General features: G+C 44.1%; 1 long non-coding RNA gene across 2 annotated transcripts; it reads left to right on the forward strand.

The window, feature by feature from the left end:
• Positions 1-18: 18 nt before the first annotated feature.
• Positions 19-2620, forward strand: LOC136996307 (uncharacterized). Of its 2 annotated transcripts, none has more exons than XR_010887551.1 (3): positions 19-588; positions 1760-1836; positions 1938-2620. It is a non-coding gene; the product is annotated as an uncharacterized lncRNA (long non-coding RNA). The 2 variants fall into 2 exon arrangements; XR_010887550.1 differs by having other exon boundaries at positions 19-277.
• The last annotated feature ends 7020 nt before the right edge of the window (positions 2621-9640 follow it).

Raw genomic sequence — 9640 nt, forward strand, 5'->3', positions numbered from 1 at the left:
AAAAAAAGTAGTCTTCTCTTTAGCATCACAGCAGAAGAATGCTTGCCTGGCATTTAGAAGAAATTCACCGTTTGCTTTGTAGTTCTTGTATCCCCCTCACGCCAGAAACACCTTGTTGTTCACTCCATGTAATAGGTATTTTCCACCCAACAGACCCCACGCTAAGACAAAGCAATCATGGGCCACAATTTCTCTGCATTTTTCAGGTCACCAGGAAATAAAATACCAAGAAGCACCAGAAAAAAAGCTGCAAGTTGAAGGGCATCAGAAATTAACGGTACAGTTTTCCCCAAAGTTTTTTTACCAGAATTTGAAAGTGTCCTCACTGATGTTCTGTAACCCCAGCAGTCAGTCAGGATTTGTTTCAGCTTTCAGCCCTTCAAAACACAGTATAAAGAATGCAAAATATTTCTTTTACAAACTCATATTTATCAACCAAGCCACATACTAGGCTATCAGCCAAGATTTTTGTCTGGTTCTGCCAAGTCATTTACTTGGGAACACCATTCACGAAGACAACTGTACATCTTCATCTAACTTCAATCCGAAAACATCCAGGAAGTATCTCTTTGCTCTTCAGACTTATCGGTAAGATGTGGGAATGGGAAATCTTGACGGTCAACAGTCCAAGAGGAGACAAGTTAGCAGATAAAATCAAAGTGCATAATTGAAAAAAGACTGACTGGTTTTACCTTGCAACTTCACTGGTTCTGGCAGTCACAAAAAATTCATGCCATAAAGAATTCAAAGGCATGGCTGCAGGGATAAACGTTGTTCTTTTAGAGACAGGCAATCTTAGTTAAAATGAAAGATACATCCACTTCTAAAACACTGCACAAAATGATAAAAGTAAAGGAGAAAATTATCAAATTGAGCGAATCAGCTCCTGGTGTGAGCAACTGTAATAAGCTGTGAAGGCATCAGCATGTCCATATGGTGGACACTTGGTCTAGAAGGGTGTGAAGAACATCCATGCACACATACACACAGACGCTGCCATACTACCAAGACTACTATTGGTTCGATATAGCAGGAGTCTGATCCCAACCTGTATGTGGTCAAGACCTGGGAGATTTTAAGAGTATTTCTACATGCCAGAAAAGAAGCATTTAAACTGTGTTTCTCAGAAAAGCTCCCCCCTGGCCCTCAAATCTCCAACCATCCCATCGGATGTTCTGCCTTCACTGAATTGCTCTAGGCAATGCCAAGAAGTAAAATGTCCAGTGAATCAGACCAGTAGGTTCCAACTCAAGAATCTCTTCCCGGTTCCCGAATACAACTAGCAGAAGCTCTGGAGCATGGGGTTTTAGAGTGCTGTAGAAATGGGACAAACAAGGGTCTCTTCTCTTACTAAACTCCTTTAGAAACACAAGGGTGTCGAATATCCAACTCTCGCTGTTACTCTGAAGTAGTATCAGAGAGGTTTTCTGAAAGCACAGTATACCGGTATGCTGTTTTAAGAAATATATAACATCGGGTTATTAGAATAGGACAGAAACAAGCCTTCCCACCTCAGAGCCATCTCCCATCACTGCATGGGGAGGATCCTTAGTCTGTGATCCCCAAGCAGCAGAAAGGAGTTGAATGGGGAAGGAGTCTGATATGTTTATTAAGACACGTGCATGTTTATGGGAAAGCCACAGTATCATTGCAATGCCTGCATGTTATTTATTTAGAGCAGAAAAGATGTGCAGTAGTAGTTCATTCACAAGGCACATTTCAAACACTCTCTCACTGTTTTTCTCCTTTTTGAATTCAGAGTTGCAAAGATGAAGAACATGAGGCAGAGCTTTGATAGACGCAGCCCGCACAGGCCCTGCTTGCACTAGAAATATCGTAAGTTGTCATACTATGCTCTCTCCCATCTGTCCACATTGCTGCCTGCAGCTAAGGTCCTCCCTTCTCTCTTCTAACTCCCTGCTGTTGGCAATTGCTAGCCCTCACCACCGTTGGCTCAGCTCCAGGAGAGGCAATTCCTCCTTACCGCCACTGGCTCCTGCCCCCTTGCTGCCCCCAACACCAGAATTCATGCACCAGAGACCTGAATAGATCCAGCTGAGACTCATTCTGGCCCAAAAAAGACATCCAAGAATCAGTGACTTACAGTAGAGCCTTTCCATGCTTCTGTCCATCAGCCAGCAGTATAAATGCTGCAACCTACACAAAAGAAGAGGCAGGACTGAGTGATGTATGTGGGAAAGAAGGGGCTCCTCAGCGCAGCTTATGCTGAACTGAAGCAATGAAGACACTAAGGGGAAGTGAGAAATGTTGACCTGTAACCTCCTTCTGCCCCTTCCTTCACACTGACTCTGGTATTCACGAAACACTAAGCTCAGCTTACTCAGCTCATTAATCCAGGAGAAAATTAGCTGCTTCTTTTTTTGCTGGCTCAGCTTTCTGTTCGTTTAGTGAGATGAATCTGCTCAAGGACGAGTCCAGACAGATCCAGAGCAAGAGATGGTGCAGGAACATACACCCTCCACCCAGCCTGCCCACTGGCACTTTGTCCTCTGGCTTGAAGGGACCGATTTATAGATATATATTCACAAAAGTACTTTGATAACTTGCATCCTACTGATTTTTAGTAATGCATTTTTATATATTACGTGTCTTGTTCTTTAAGTGGTATACCTTCTGTCTTTCTTGCATAGCTACTTTTTTAGTACAACTTGTTTTGGTTTTTTTGATAGGACTTTGGGTCAGCCTTTGTTGTCTAAACCTTGTTCTTAAGCAAGCATTTCAGTTTTGACCATAAACAAGAACAAGGAAGCTATTAAAGTCTGATGTATTGGGCAAAACATCATAAAAGTTAGCTCTCCCTGCTGCCTGCTCCATCCTTGCAATGGCAGGTCCATTCCTCCAGCCTTGCTCTTTCTCTAGCAGCCTTAGCTTTCTGGGTTTCAGCAGACTCCACAGAGCTCCCTTTAGATCCTAGGTGAAGTCCGGCTCTTTCCACCATTTCTGAGACCCTTGATCCTGCTGCTTGTGCTTCAGGCTCTCTGCTTGAAGCTCCTACTTTCTCTCTGCAGGAGGCCCTCCCAGCTGAGTGTGCTGAATTGTTCTCAAGTGAGTCACAATCTGCCCACCCTGAGGGGTCTGTTTGCCTAAAAGTGCAGTGATCAGGGTAAGGAAGCAGCCCGCATCCTCCCCTCTCCTTCAAGGAACCTACCTGTTGGCAGACTGACAACAGACAGAGTGAGCTACCTTTCCCAAGCATCAGGGAACTGCTTTGGATGACAACATCCTTATGCTTTTGTTTGGGTTACATTTTAGGTACATCAGTTCCTCAGCCTGATTTGTTGCTCAGATATATGTACCCAGATGCTAGTTCCTTGGTCTGGGATCCGTTGCTGAAAGGATAGGATCTCCCATTTCAGCAGCCAAGGGGGACTTCAGCTGAATTAAACTGGCAAAGCTCTTGCTGCGGTGCAACAAGCAAAGGAAACCGGTGCTGCTCCAAGAGGTTCTTGCCCAGTGTAAGAGCAGGCTGCTCCATATGGAAAGGCAAGCTGGGGATGACAGCAAAGCAGGCAGGGGAGAGCCCTCACCACCAAGGACCCTGGCCTGCAGTACCGAAGCAAGGCAAGCAGAGCAGGTGATGTGACAACAACCAGGGTTTGCTGAAATTCCAGCTTGCCAGGCAAGACCATAGTTACAAGGCAGGTCAGGACCAGCAAGGCCAGGCACAGGCAGACATGCAACATAGCTCCCACATGCCTGAGCTTAAATGCAATTCCCAAGCTAAGGAAAGAGACCCCACCACCAACAGACTCACTCTCACACTGAGCTGTTTCCACATCTATGTGATCCCAGGTTACAGCTGCACCACGTCAGAGCTGGCCTTGGGCACAGGCGGCCAAGCGCCCAGGATGGGGAAAAGGTCACAGCGCTGCTGGTGCTCCTAGACCCCCGAGACCTGCTGAGTGTGGCCCTTTGGTGGGACAGACTGGGGAGGACCCGGATGAAACCTAGCTTGGCAAAAAACAGTGGTCAAGGCTAGCTTTCCTCCAAGTGCCTCTCCCAGATCTCAGGTTTTTGACAGCAACAGAGAAGGTCCTGGAAAGTGCAGGCGTGTGGGTGCTTGTACGAGAAGTGTCTCTAGTAGATCTGACTGGCTAGATTAAAGGGATCATAGTATAAAACATTCCTGTTTATGAACAGGAATGTGTCTTTCAGCTTTGTGACTTGCTGAGTCTTGCTCACCCTTGTCTTGCACCCCACTGAATTTATTTGCATTTTTGGCTTTGTTACACAGTGAGTGAATTTTGATAGTTTGAAGGGGGGTTTTTTCTTTCTTTTTTTTAACTTTCTCTCTTGGTCATTTCTGTGATTGCTGCAGAGGGTCAGAAAAGAATTTCCCAGAGTTTTTTCCCCTCCTTAAAGGACAGGTATTTTTTCCTGGGTTTTTACTTTTCTCAGAAAATTGAAAGTCAAGGACCTTCAAGATTCTGTAACTAGTTCAGCTAATTTAATTACTACTTAATAAAGACTTGTCATTTGCAGTTTTTTAAATACTAAAATCTCCCTTTGTTCCTTTTCCTTCATTTGTATGAGCAACTTTCTTCCCAGATTATAGCTGTTTTCAAGTAGTAGATTTAACGATGCAAGCACAAAACGAGGAAGAAAAGCTAGTTCTGGCCACAAGGCAGGAAGCTGCGGTTTCTCCAGGTGTGCTATAAAAAGGTTAGACCCCTTTTCTTCAGGTCACCATTTCCTGCTCTGCAGTGCCCAGACTCAGCATGTATAGCAATATCCTGTCCTTGCATGTCTTCTGATGGAGGTGAATTCCACATTCATGTCATGACAAATGAAGTTTGTTAGGCAAGATCCAGATTTCCCCCTCGGGGCCATTTCCAGGTGCTTTCCCCACCCCTCACACATCTGTCATATAGTAAAAGAAACAGCCTACCTGCAGCTTAGTTTACCAGGGCCTCTACAAAGAGCACGGGGGTACTAGAGTTAGGGCGCAAGAGGGTACTGAAACCATAAAACGATCTGGGTTGGGTACAGCTTGGAGAGAGCCCATGTGCCATTGCCTGGGAATCTCTCTCGACAGTCAGGAAAGTTTCTTCTTGACCAACTACGTTGTCCGTCCATCTTGCTGCCAGTCCTGTGGACAAAAGCAAGGACAGGCAAGGTGTCGTTTGCACTAACCATTAGAGCAGGTTCATTCCTGCCAGAGATGTGCATGTGAACTCAAGCAATAACAAGCTGTGCAAACTCAGTGAGCCTCCTTCTCAGAAATGCACTCAGTCACAGACATGAGGTACGAGCTGAGCAGGGCCACTCACGAGTTAAGGAGCCAAGTAGCAGCAAAGCAGGCAACAGGTTTTGTTTGCTTTTTATACCTCGATAAAGTTGTACTTTGAATCATTTCAAAATGCAGAAGTCATCCCTGGACATGAGTGGAAGCACAGCAGAGGCTGCCGTTTTACAGGTTAACATTGGTGCGGTGGCTCTTTGGGGAGGATCGACTCTGGCAGTGTTAAACAGAAAATCTCACACAGAAAATCTTGTCAGGTTGTAACCACATCCTTTTGCAATGCACCCATGGATGTACCCCGATCAGGGCACAGGTGACCTGAATGGCCTTTCAGAATAACAAACAAGGTGAAGTTGCCAGGAGTTAAAAAGCTGGAGGGGGCTCACGGTTCATGTGTATACAGAGTGTGTTTACAGTCAAAGTAACAAAGCAGATGTTGCCAGGAGGGCAGAATACACTGCTTTCACCGATGTGGATTAGGCACAACCCAGCTACTAGGAATACTTCACTTTGGCAGAGCAAAGGAAACAGTAGCTCCTCTAGCAGTGTAAAAACGGAACTCTAGCAGAAATTTCACATGCCCACACTGCAGCCCAGTGGTCTGACTGCAGCTTGTCCGGGCACACCAAAACTGAGCTGATTTCAAGGATTTGTTGGTTTGAAGTTGGTGTGAACACAGTACCTGGGAGAAGGTGATCAAGCTCCAGGGGCTCCTTCCCGCCTGCTTTTGTTGCTCTCCAGCCAGTTTCTGACTTCTCCATAGGTCTTCAGCTCCTTTGTAAGGCACATTGCACGTTTGTGGCTTTTGATGCTGCCCACAAGAGAAGAATCACTTGAAAGTTTGCATAAGGAGACACTGGATTGCTCCACATGCATCCAAGTTGTAAGTTTTGGCCTCCAGCATCTGGCATGTCATGTGAGTACTGTAGACAGTGGCGCTGGACTCATGCTATGCAAAAGAGAGAAACCCACCGCTTATCAAACCCACAGTGGGACTATCCAGCAGTGCCGCACTGAGCTTTGTCTGTTTAAAGAGGGAGACACCCCCTCACCCCCACCTCCCGGCTATTAGGGCTGTAAGAAACCCACAATTAAAACTTTGGCACTTAGAAAGCCTGCTCAGGGTCGCCCAGGCCGCGTCCCCAGGAAGCACTCTTCTCAGAGCTATTTCAGCCCAGCACCAGCCACCTACATAGGAATTGTGTCTGATACTCCCACCCCTCATATCCCAGGATACTTTTTCAGTGCTAAGGCTGCACTGTGCCAGGACAGCCAGACAAGAGGATTTTTCACGGCAGGTTATCAAAACAAGCTAAAGCAACAAGCAGCTTTCTCTGTCCTACAATCCTGCTAGCAGCACCCCTTGCAATGCCATGTTAAGCTCTGTGCTGTCAGCTGATGTGATGGTTCCCAACCCATCACCTTCGCCAGCCCTCCTGGCTGCTGGAAAGGTTCATCCCGGTCGACAGGAGATTCCACGCGGTGCTGGCGTTGGAAGGGTCAGGTCGACACGGGTTATGGAGAAGCAGCAGCAGGAGAACAGGTGCAACAGCAATAAGAAATGCTTTCACTTAATGCCATTTGATAAGTCTTTAGAAATGAGGAGCCATGAATCACTGCAAACTAACAACAGATGGAAGAATTTGCAAAAAGAATACTTAAACATTGAAGTGCTAGGAATTAGTTTTTAATTTACCTGCATACACTGCTGAATTGGTGGAGCATGTTTGACTTCAATGTTGGCTGTGAAATCCAGGCTTATGTCCTATTATTCACTTGCTCTTATCATATCTTTATCAGAGGGTTTAATTTATTGAACTTCAGTCCTATTAACAGAGTTATGCTTACAACTTTTGTTGTTGTTGTTGTTGTTGTTGTTGTTATTTGCAATTTATCATTGCATTTAAAAGCTGAAGAGAGAAACTGACTTCATGGTGGAATAGGCTTCTTCCAAAGATGCTGTGTGCAGCCAAAGTTGGGGGAAAGCTTAATATCTTTCTTCACATGGAATTATCCCTTCTTTCACAAATCTTTCACAACTTTTGTATTGCAAACAACTACACCATTGGATGCCTTGTGAGTGAAATTGTAGTATTATAGATATGTGTTGTTAAAGGAAGGCTGCAATGCTCTTTAGGTCAAAACTGTTTTTTCTGGTTTACAAATGCAGCATTACATCCAGGCTTTCATTCGTTTTAGAATTCCTTTATAAACGAGAATGGTGCAGAATAAAGGGTTAGTACTCTTTTTCTGTGTTCGAATTACTTGCCCTTTGTTTCTTTCACAGTTGTGCCTGTTTTATACTGAAGTCTCAGCAAACATTGATAATAAACATTTTGCTTACATTTCACTGTGATTTACCTGTGTACATTTGAAAGTGTCCTCAACCGACTCTGGATGGGGATTGTTTCCTGAATTTGGGCTTGAAAAAGCAAAGATTTTGGTAGAATGCACCTTTGAACTTTTTGGAAGTTTTCCCTTTATTTCATATCTTATCTTCTGCTTAGTAGCAGCTTTTCACTTCTTGCTGCCTCTTAAAGCTTGTGCTTTCTTCCTTTCTAGTGCTTTCAACCTCAAATTCTTCATCTAAATCTTCTTAATGAGAATTCTCTGCCTCTATTTCTCTGAGGATCGGTCCCGTAGGAGGTAAATATAAACAGCAAAACCCAAACTAGATCAGGCCAGGCCTTGCATAACGCGGCACTGCAGAGACCAAATGGGATTCCAGACAGGAGCCTCTGAAACACTGGCCACAAAAGCTTTTGGCCTTCAGCATTTTCTGTAAACTGATAAAATTTCTGATAAAATTACATGCCTGCAAGACGGAGTAAGGTTTGACTCTTCTGTGAACAAAAACTGATTGGGGGGTAGAGGGGGGAAGCATTTTTAGGGTGAATCCTGGTGGCTATTTTTACATAAAACCCCTTTGTCTCTTTGGGCTGGACCACACAGGAGCTGGCTACAAGTGCTGCATAGAGGGGAGAGTGCTTTGCTGGCCTCGTCTCCCCAGGGCCACCGCTGCGATGTATTTCCAAAGGTTTTAGAGATACTGCAAGGGATTAATTACTAGTTAGTCTAACTGTATGTATCTGGTAGATGGGTTGGCATGAAATAACAGCAGAAAAATAAATTGGAAGGTCATGGTAGGATTCTATAAGCAGGGTGTCTTCTGCAAGGTTAAGACCCTGGTGAGTTCATTAAAGTTTTCCTTTTTTTTCTTAAATCTATTAAAATTGTTGGAGGGGAACAAGCTGATAATTTGCTCGGGTCCCTTATTTAACATATTTATCCCGTTCCACACCCAAGGCTCTAAGTATTACAAAACAGTTAATGAATAACAATGAACTGGAAATGGGCATTTTCCATTAGCAGTGTAGCAATATTTGTAAATGACATGTAATTTCTGTGGTTAATGACTGATGAGGTCATTGAAGATCTAAAAGAACCAGGTGAACAGAAAAGAGATGCCTGATAAAATCCGACAGATGCAAAGGGCCATTGGAGAGAGATTTCCCTCATGTTCCTAATCTAAATTAACTGTCGGCTCACAAGAGCTGTGTTGCTATGGGTTATTAAAGAAAAAAATCTGCTCGCAGTGCCTCTGTAGATCACGAGGTGTAAGGATGTGTGAGTAGCAGAACTGGTAATAAACAGAAAATATAACGCTCTCATGAAGCACCTATGAATGAACCAGTGCAAATGCTCTCAACTGGAATAATACACGTCAAAAAAGGATTCCATCGTTTTGGATGCAGGATGTCAATGTTAAGAGCTTTGGAAAATTCTAAGAAATGGGGTGGACTGTTTATATAAATACGAGAGTTCAGGGCTTAAGAAGGTTTGTTACTATTAGAGATCAGAATGAGACCTGTTTTAATTGAATGCTTGTCTTAGATTTGCCTCGAGTAGTAAACTGGGATCTTTCTCTGATACGTTTGTGCTGGGCACAGTCACAGACAAAGTCTAGGCTAGAGGGTTATCATCAGAAACGTTGCAGAACGGCAGCTCTGAACAATAAGCAGTAAATTTAACTGTAGGAACGAGTTGTGTTCAAGGCCGTTTCCTCTTGCCGGCCAATCTGTATTGGCAGGTTATTGCTATATCCTATCTTTTGCTTCTGCAAAAGCATGACTAAACTTTGCTGTTAGGGAAGTAGATATGAACAGTGGGAAAAACAGGGTTTTTTTGATGTGGCCGTTATGTTCTTCATTGTGAGTTGTACTGGGAAAAGATAGCAGTAGTAAATCATGTCGGCAATAATTGAAGTAACCGCCTTATTCTGTGTGTGCTTTCAACAGGATCGATGTGGCTATGATAATCTCAGTCAAGTGTAAAGATAACATTTAAATGAGATGAGTTGGTACAGTATATAATGCT

The sequence above is a fragment of the Apteryx mantelli genome, unplaced genomic scaffold (assembly GCF_036417845.1).
Source record: "Apteryx mantelli isolate bAptMan1 unplaced genomic scaffold, bAptMan1.hap1 HAP1_SCAFFOLD_337, whole genome shotgun sequence".
Classification (NCBI taxonomy): Eukaryota; Metazoa; Chordata; class Aves; order Apterygiformes; family Apterygidae; genus Apteryx; species Apteryx mantelli.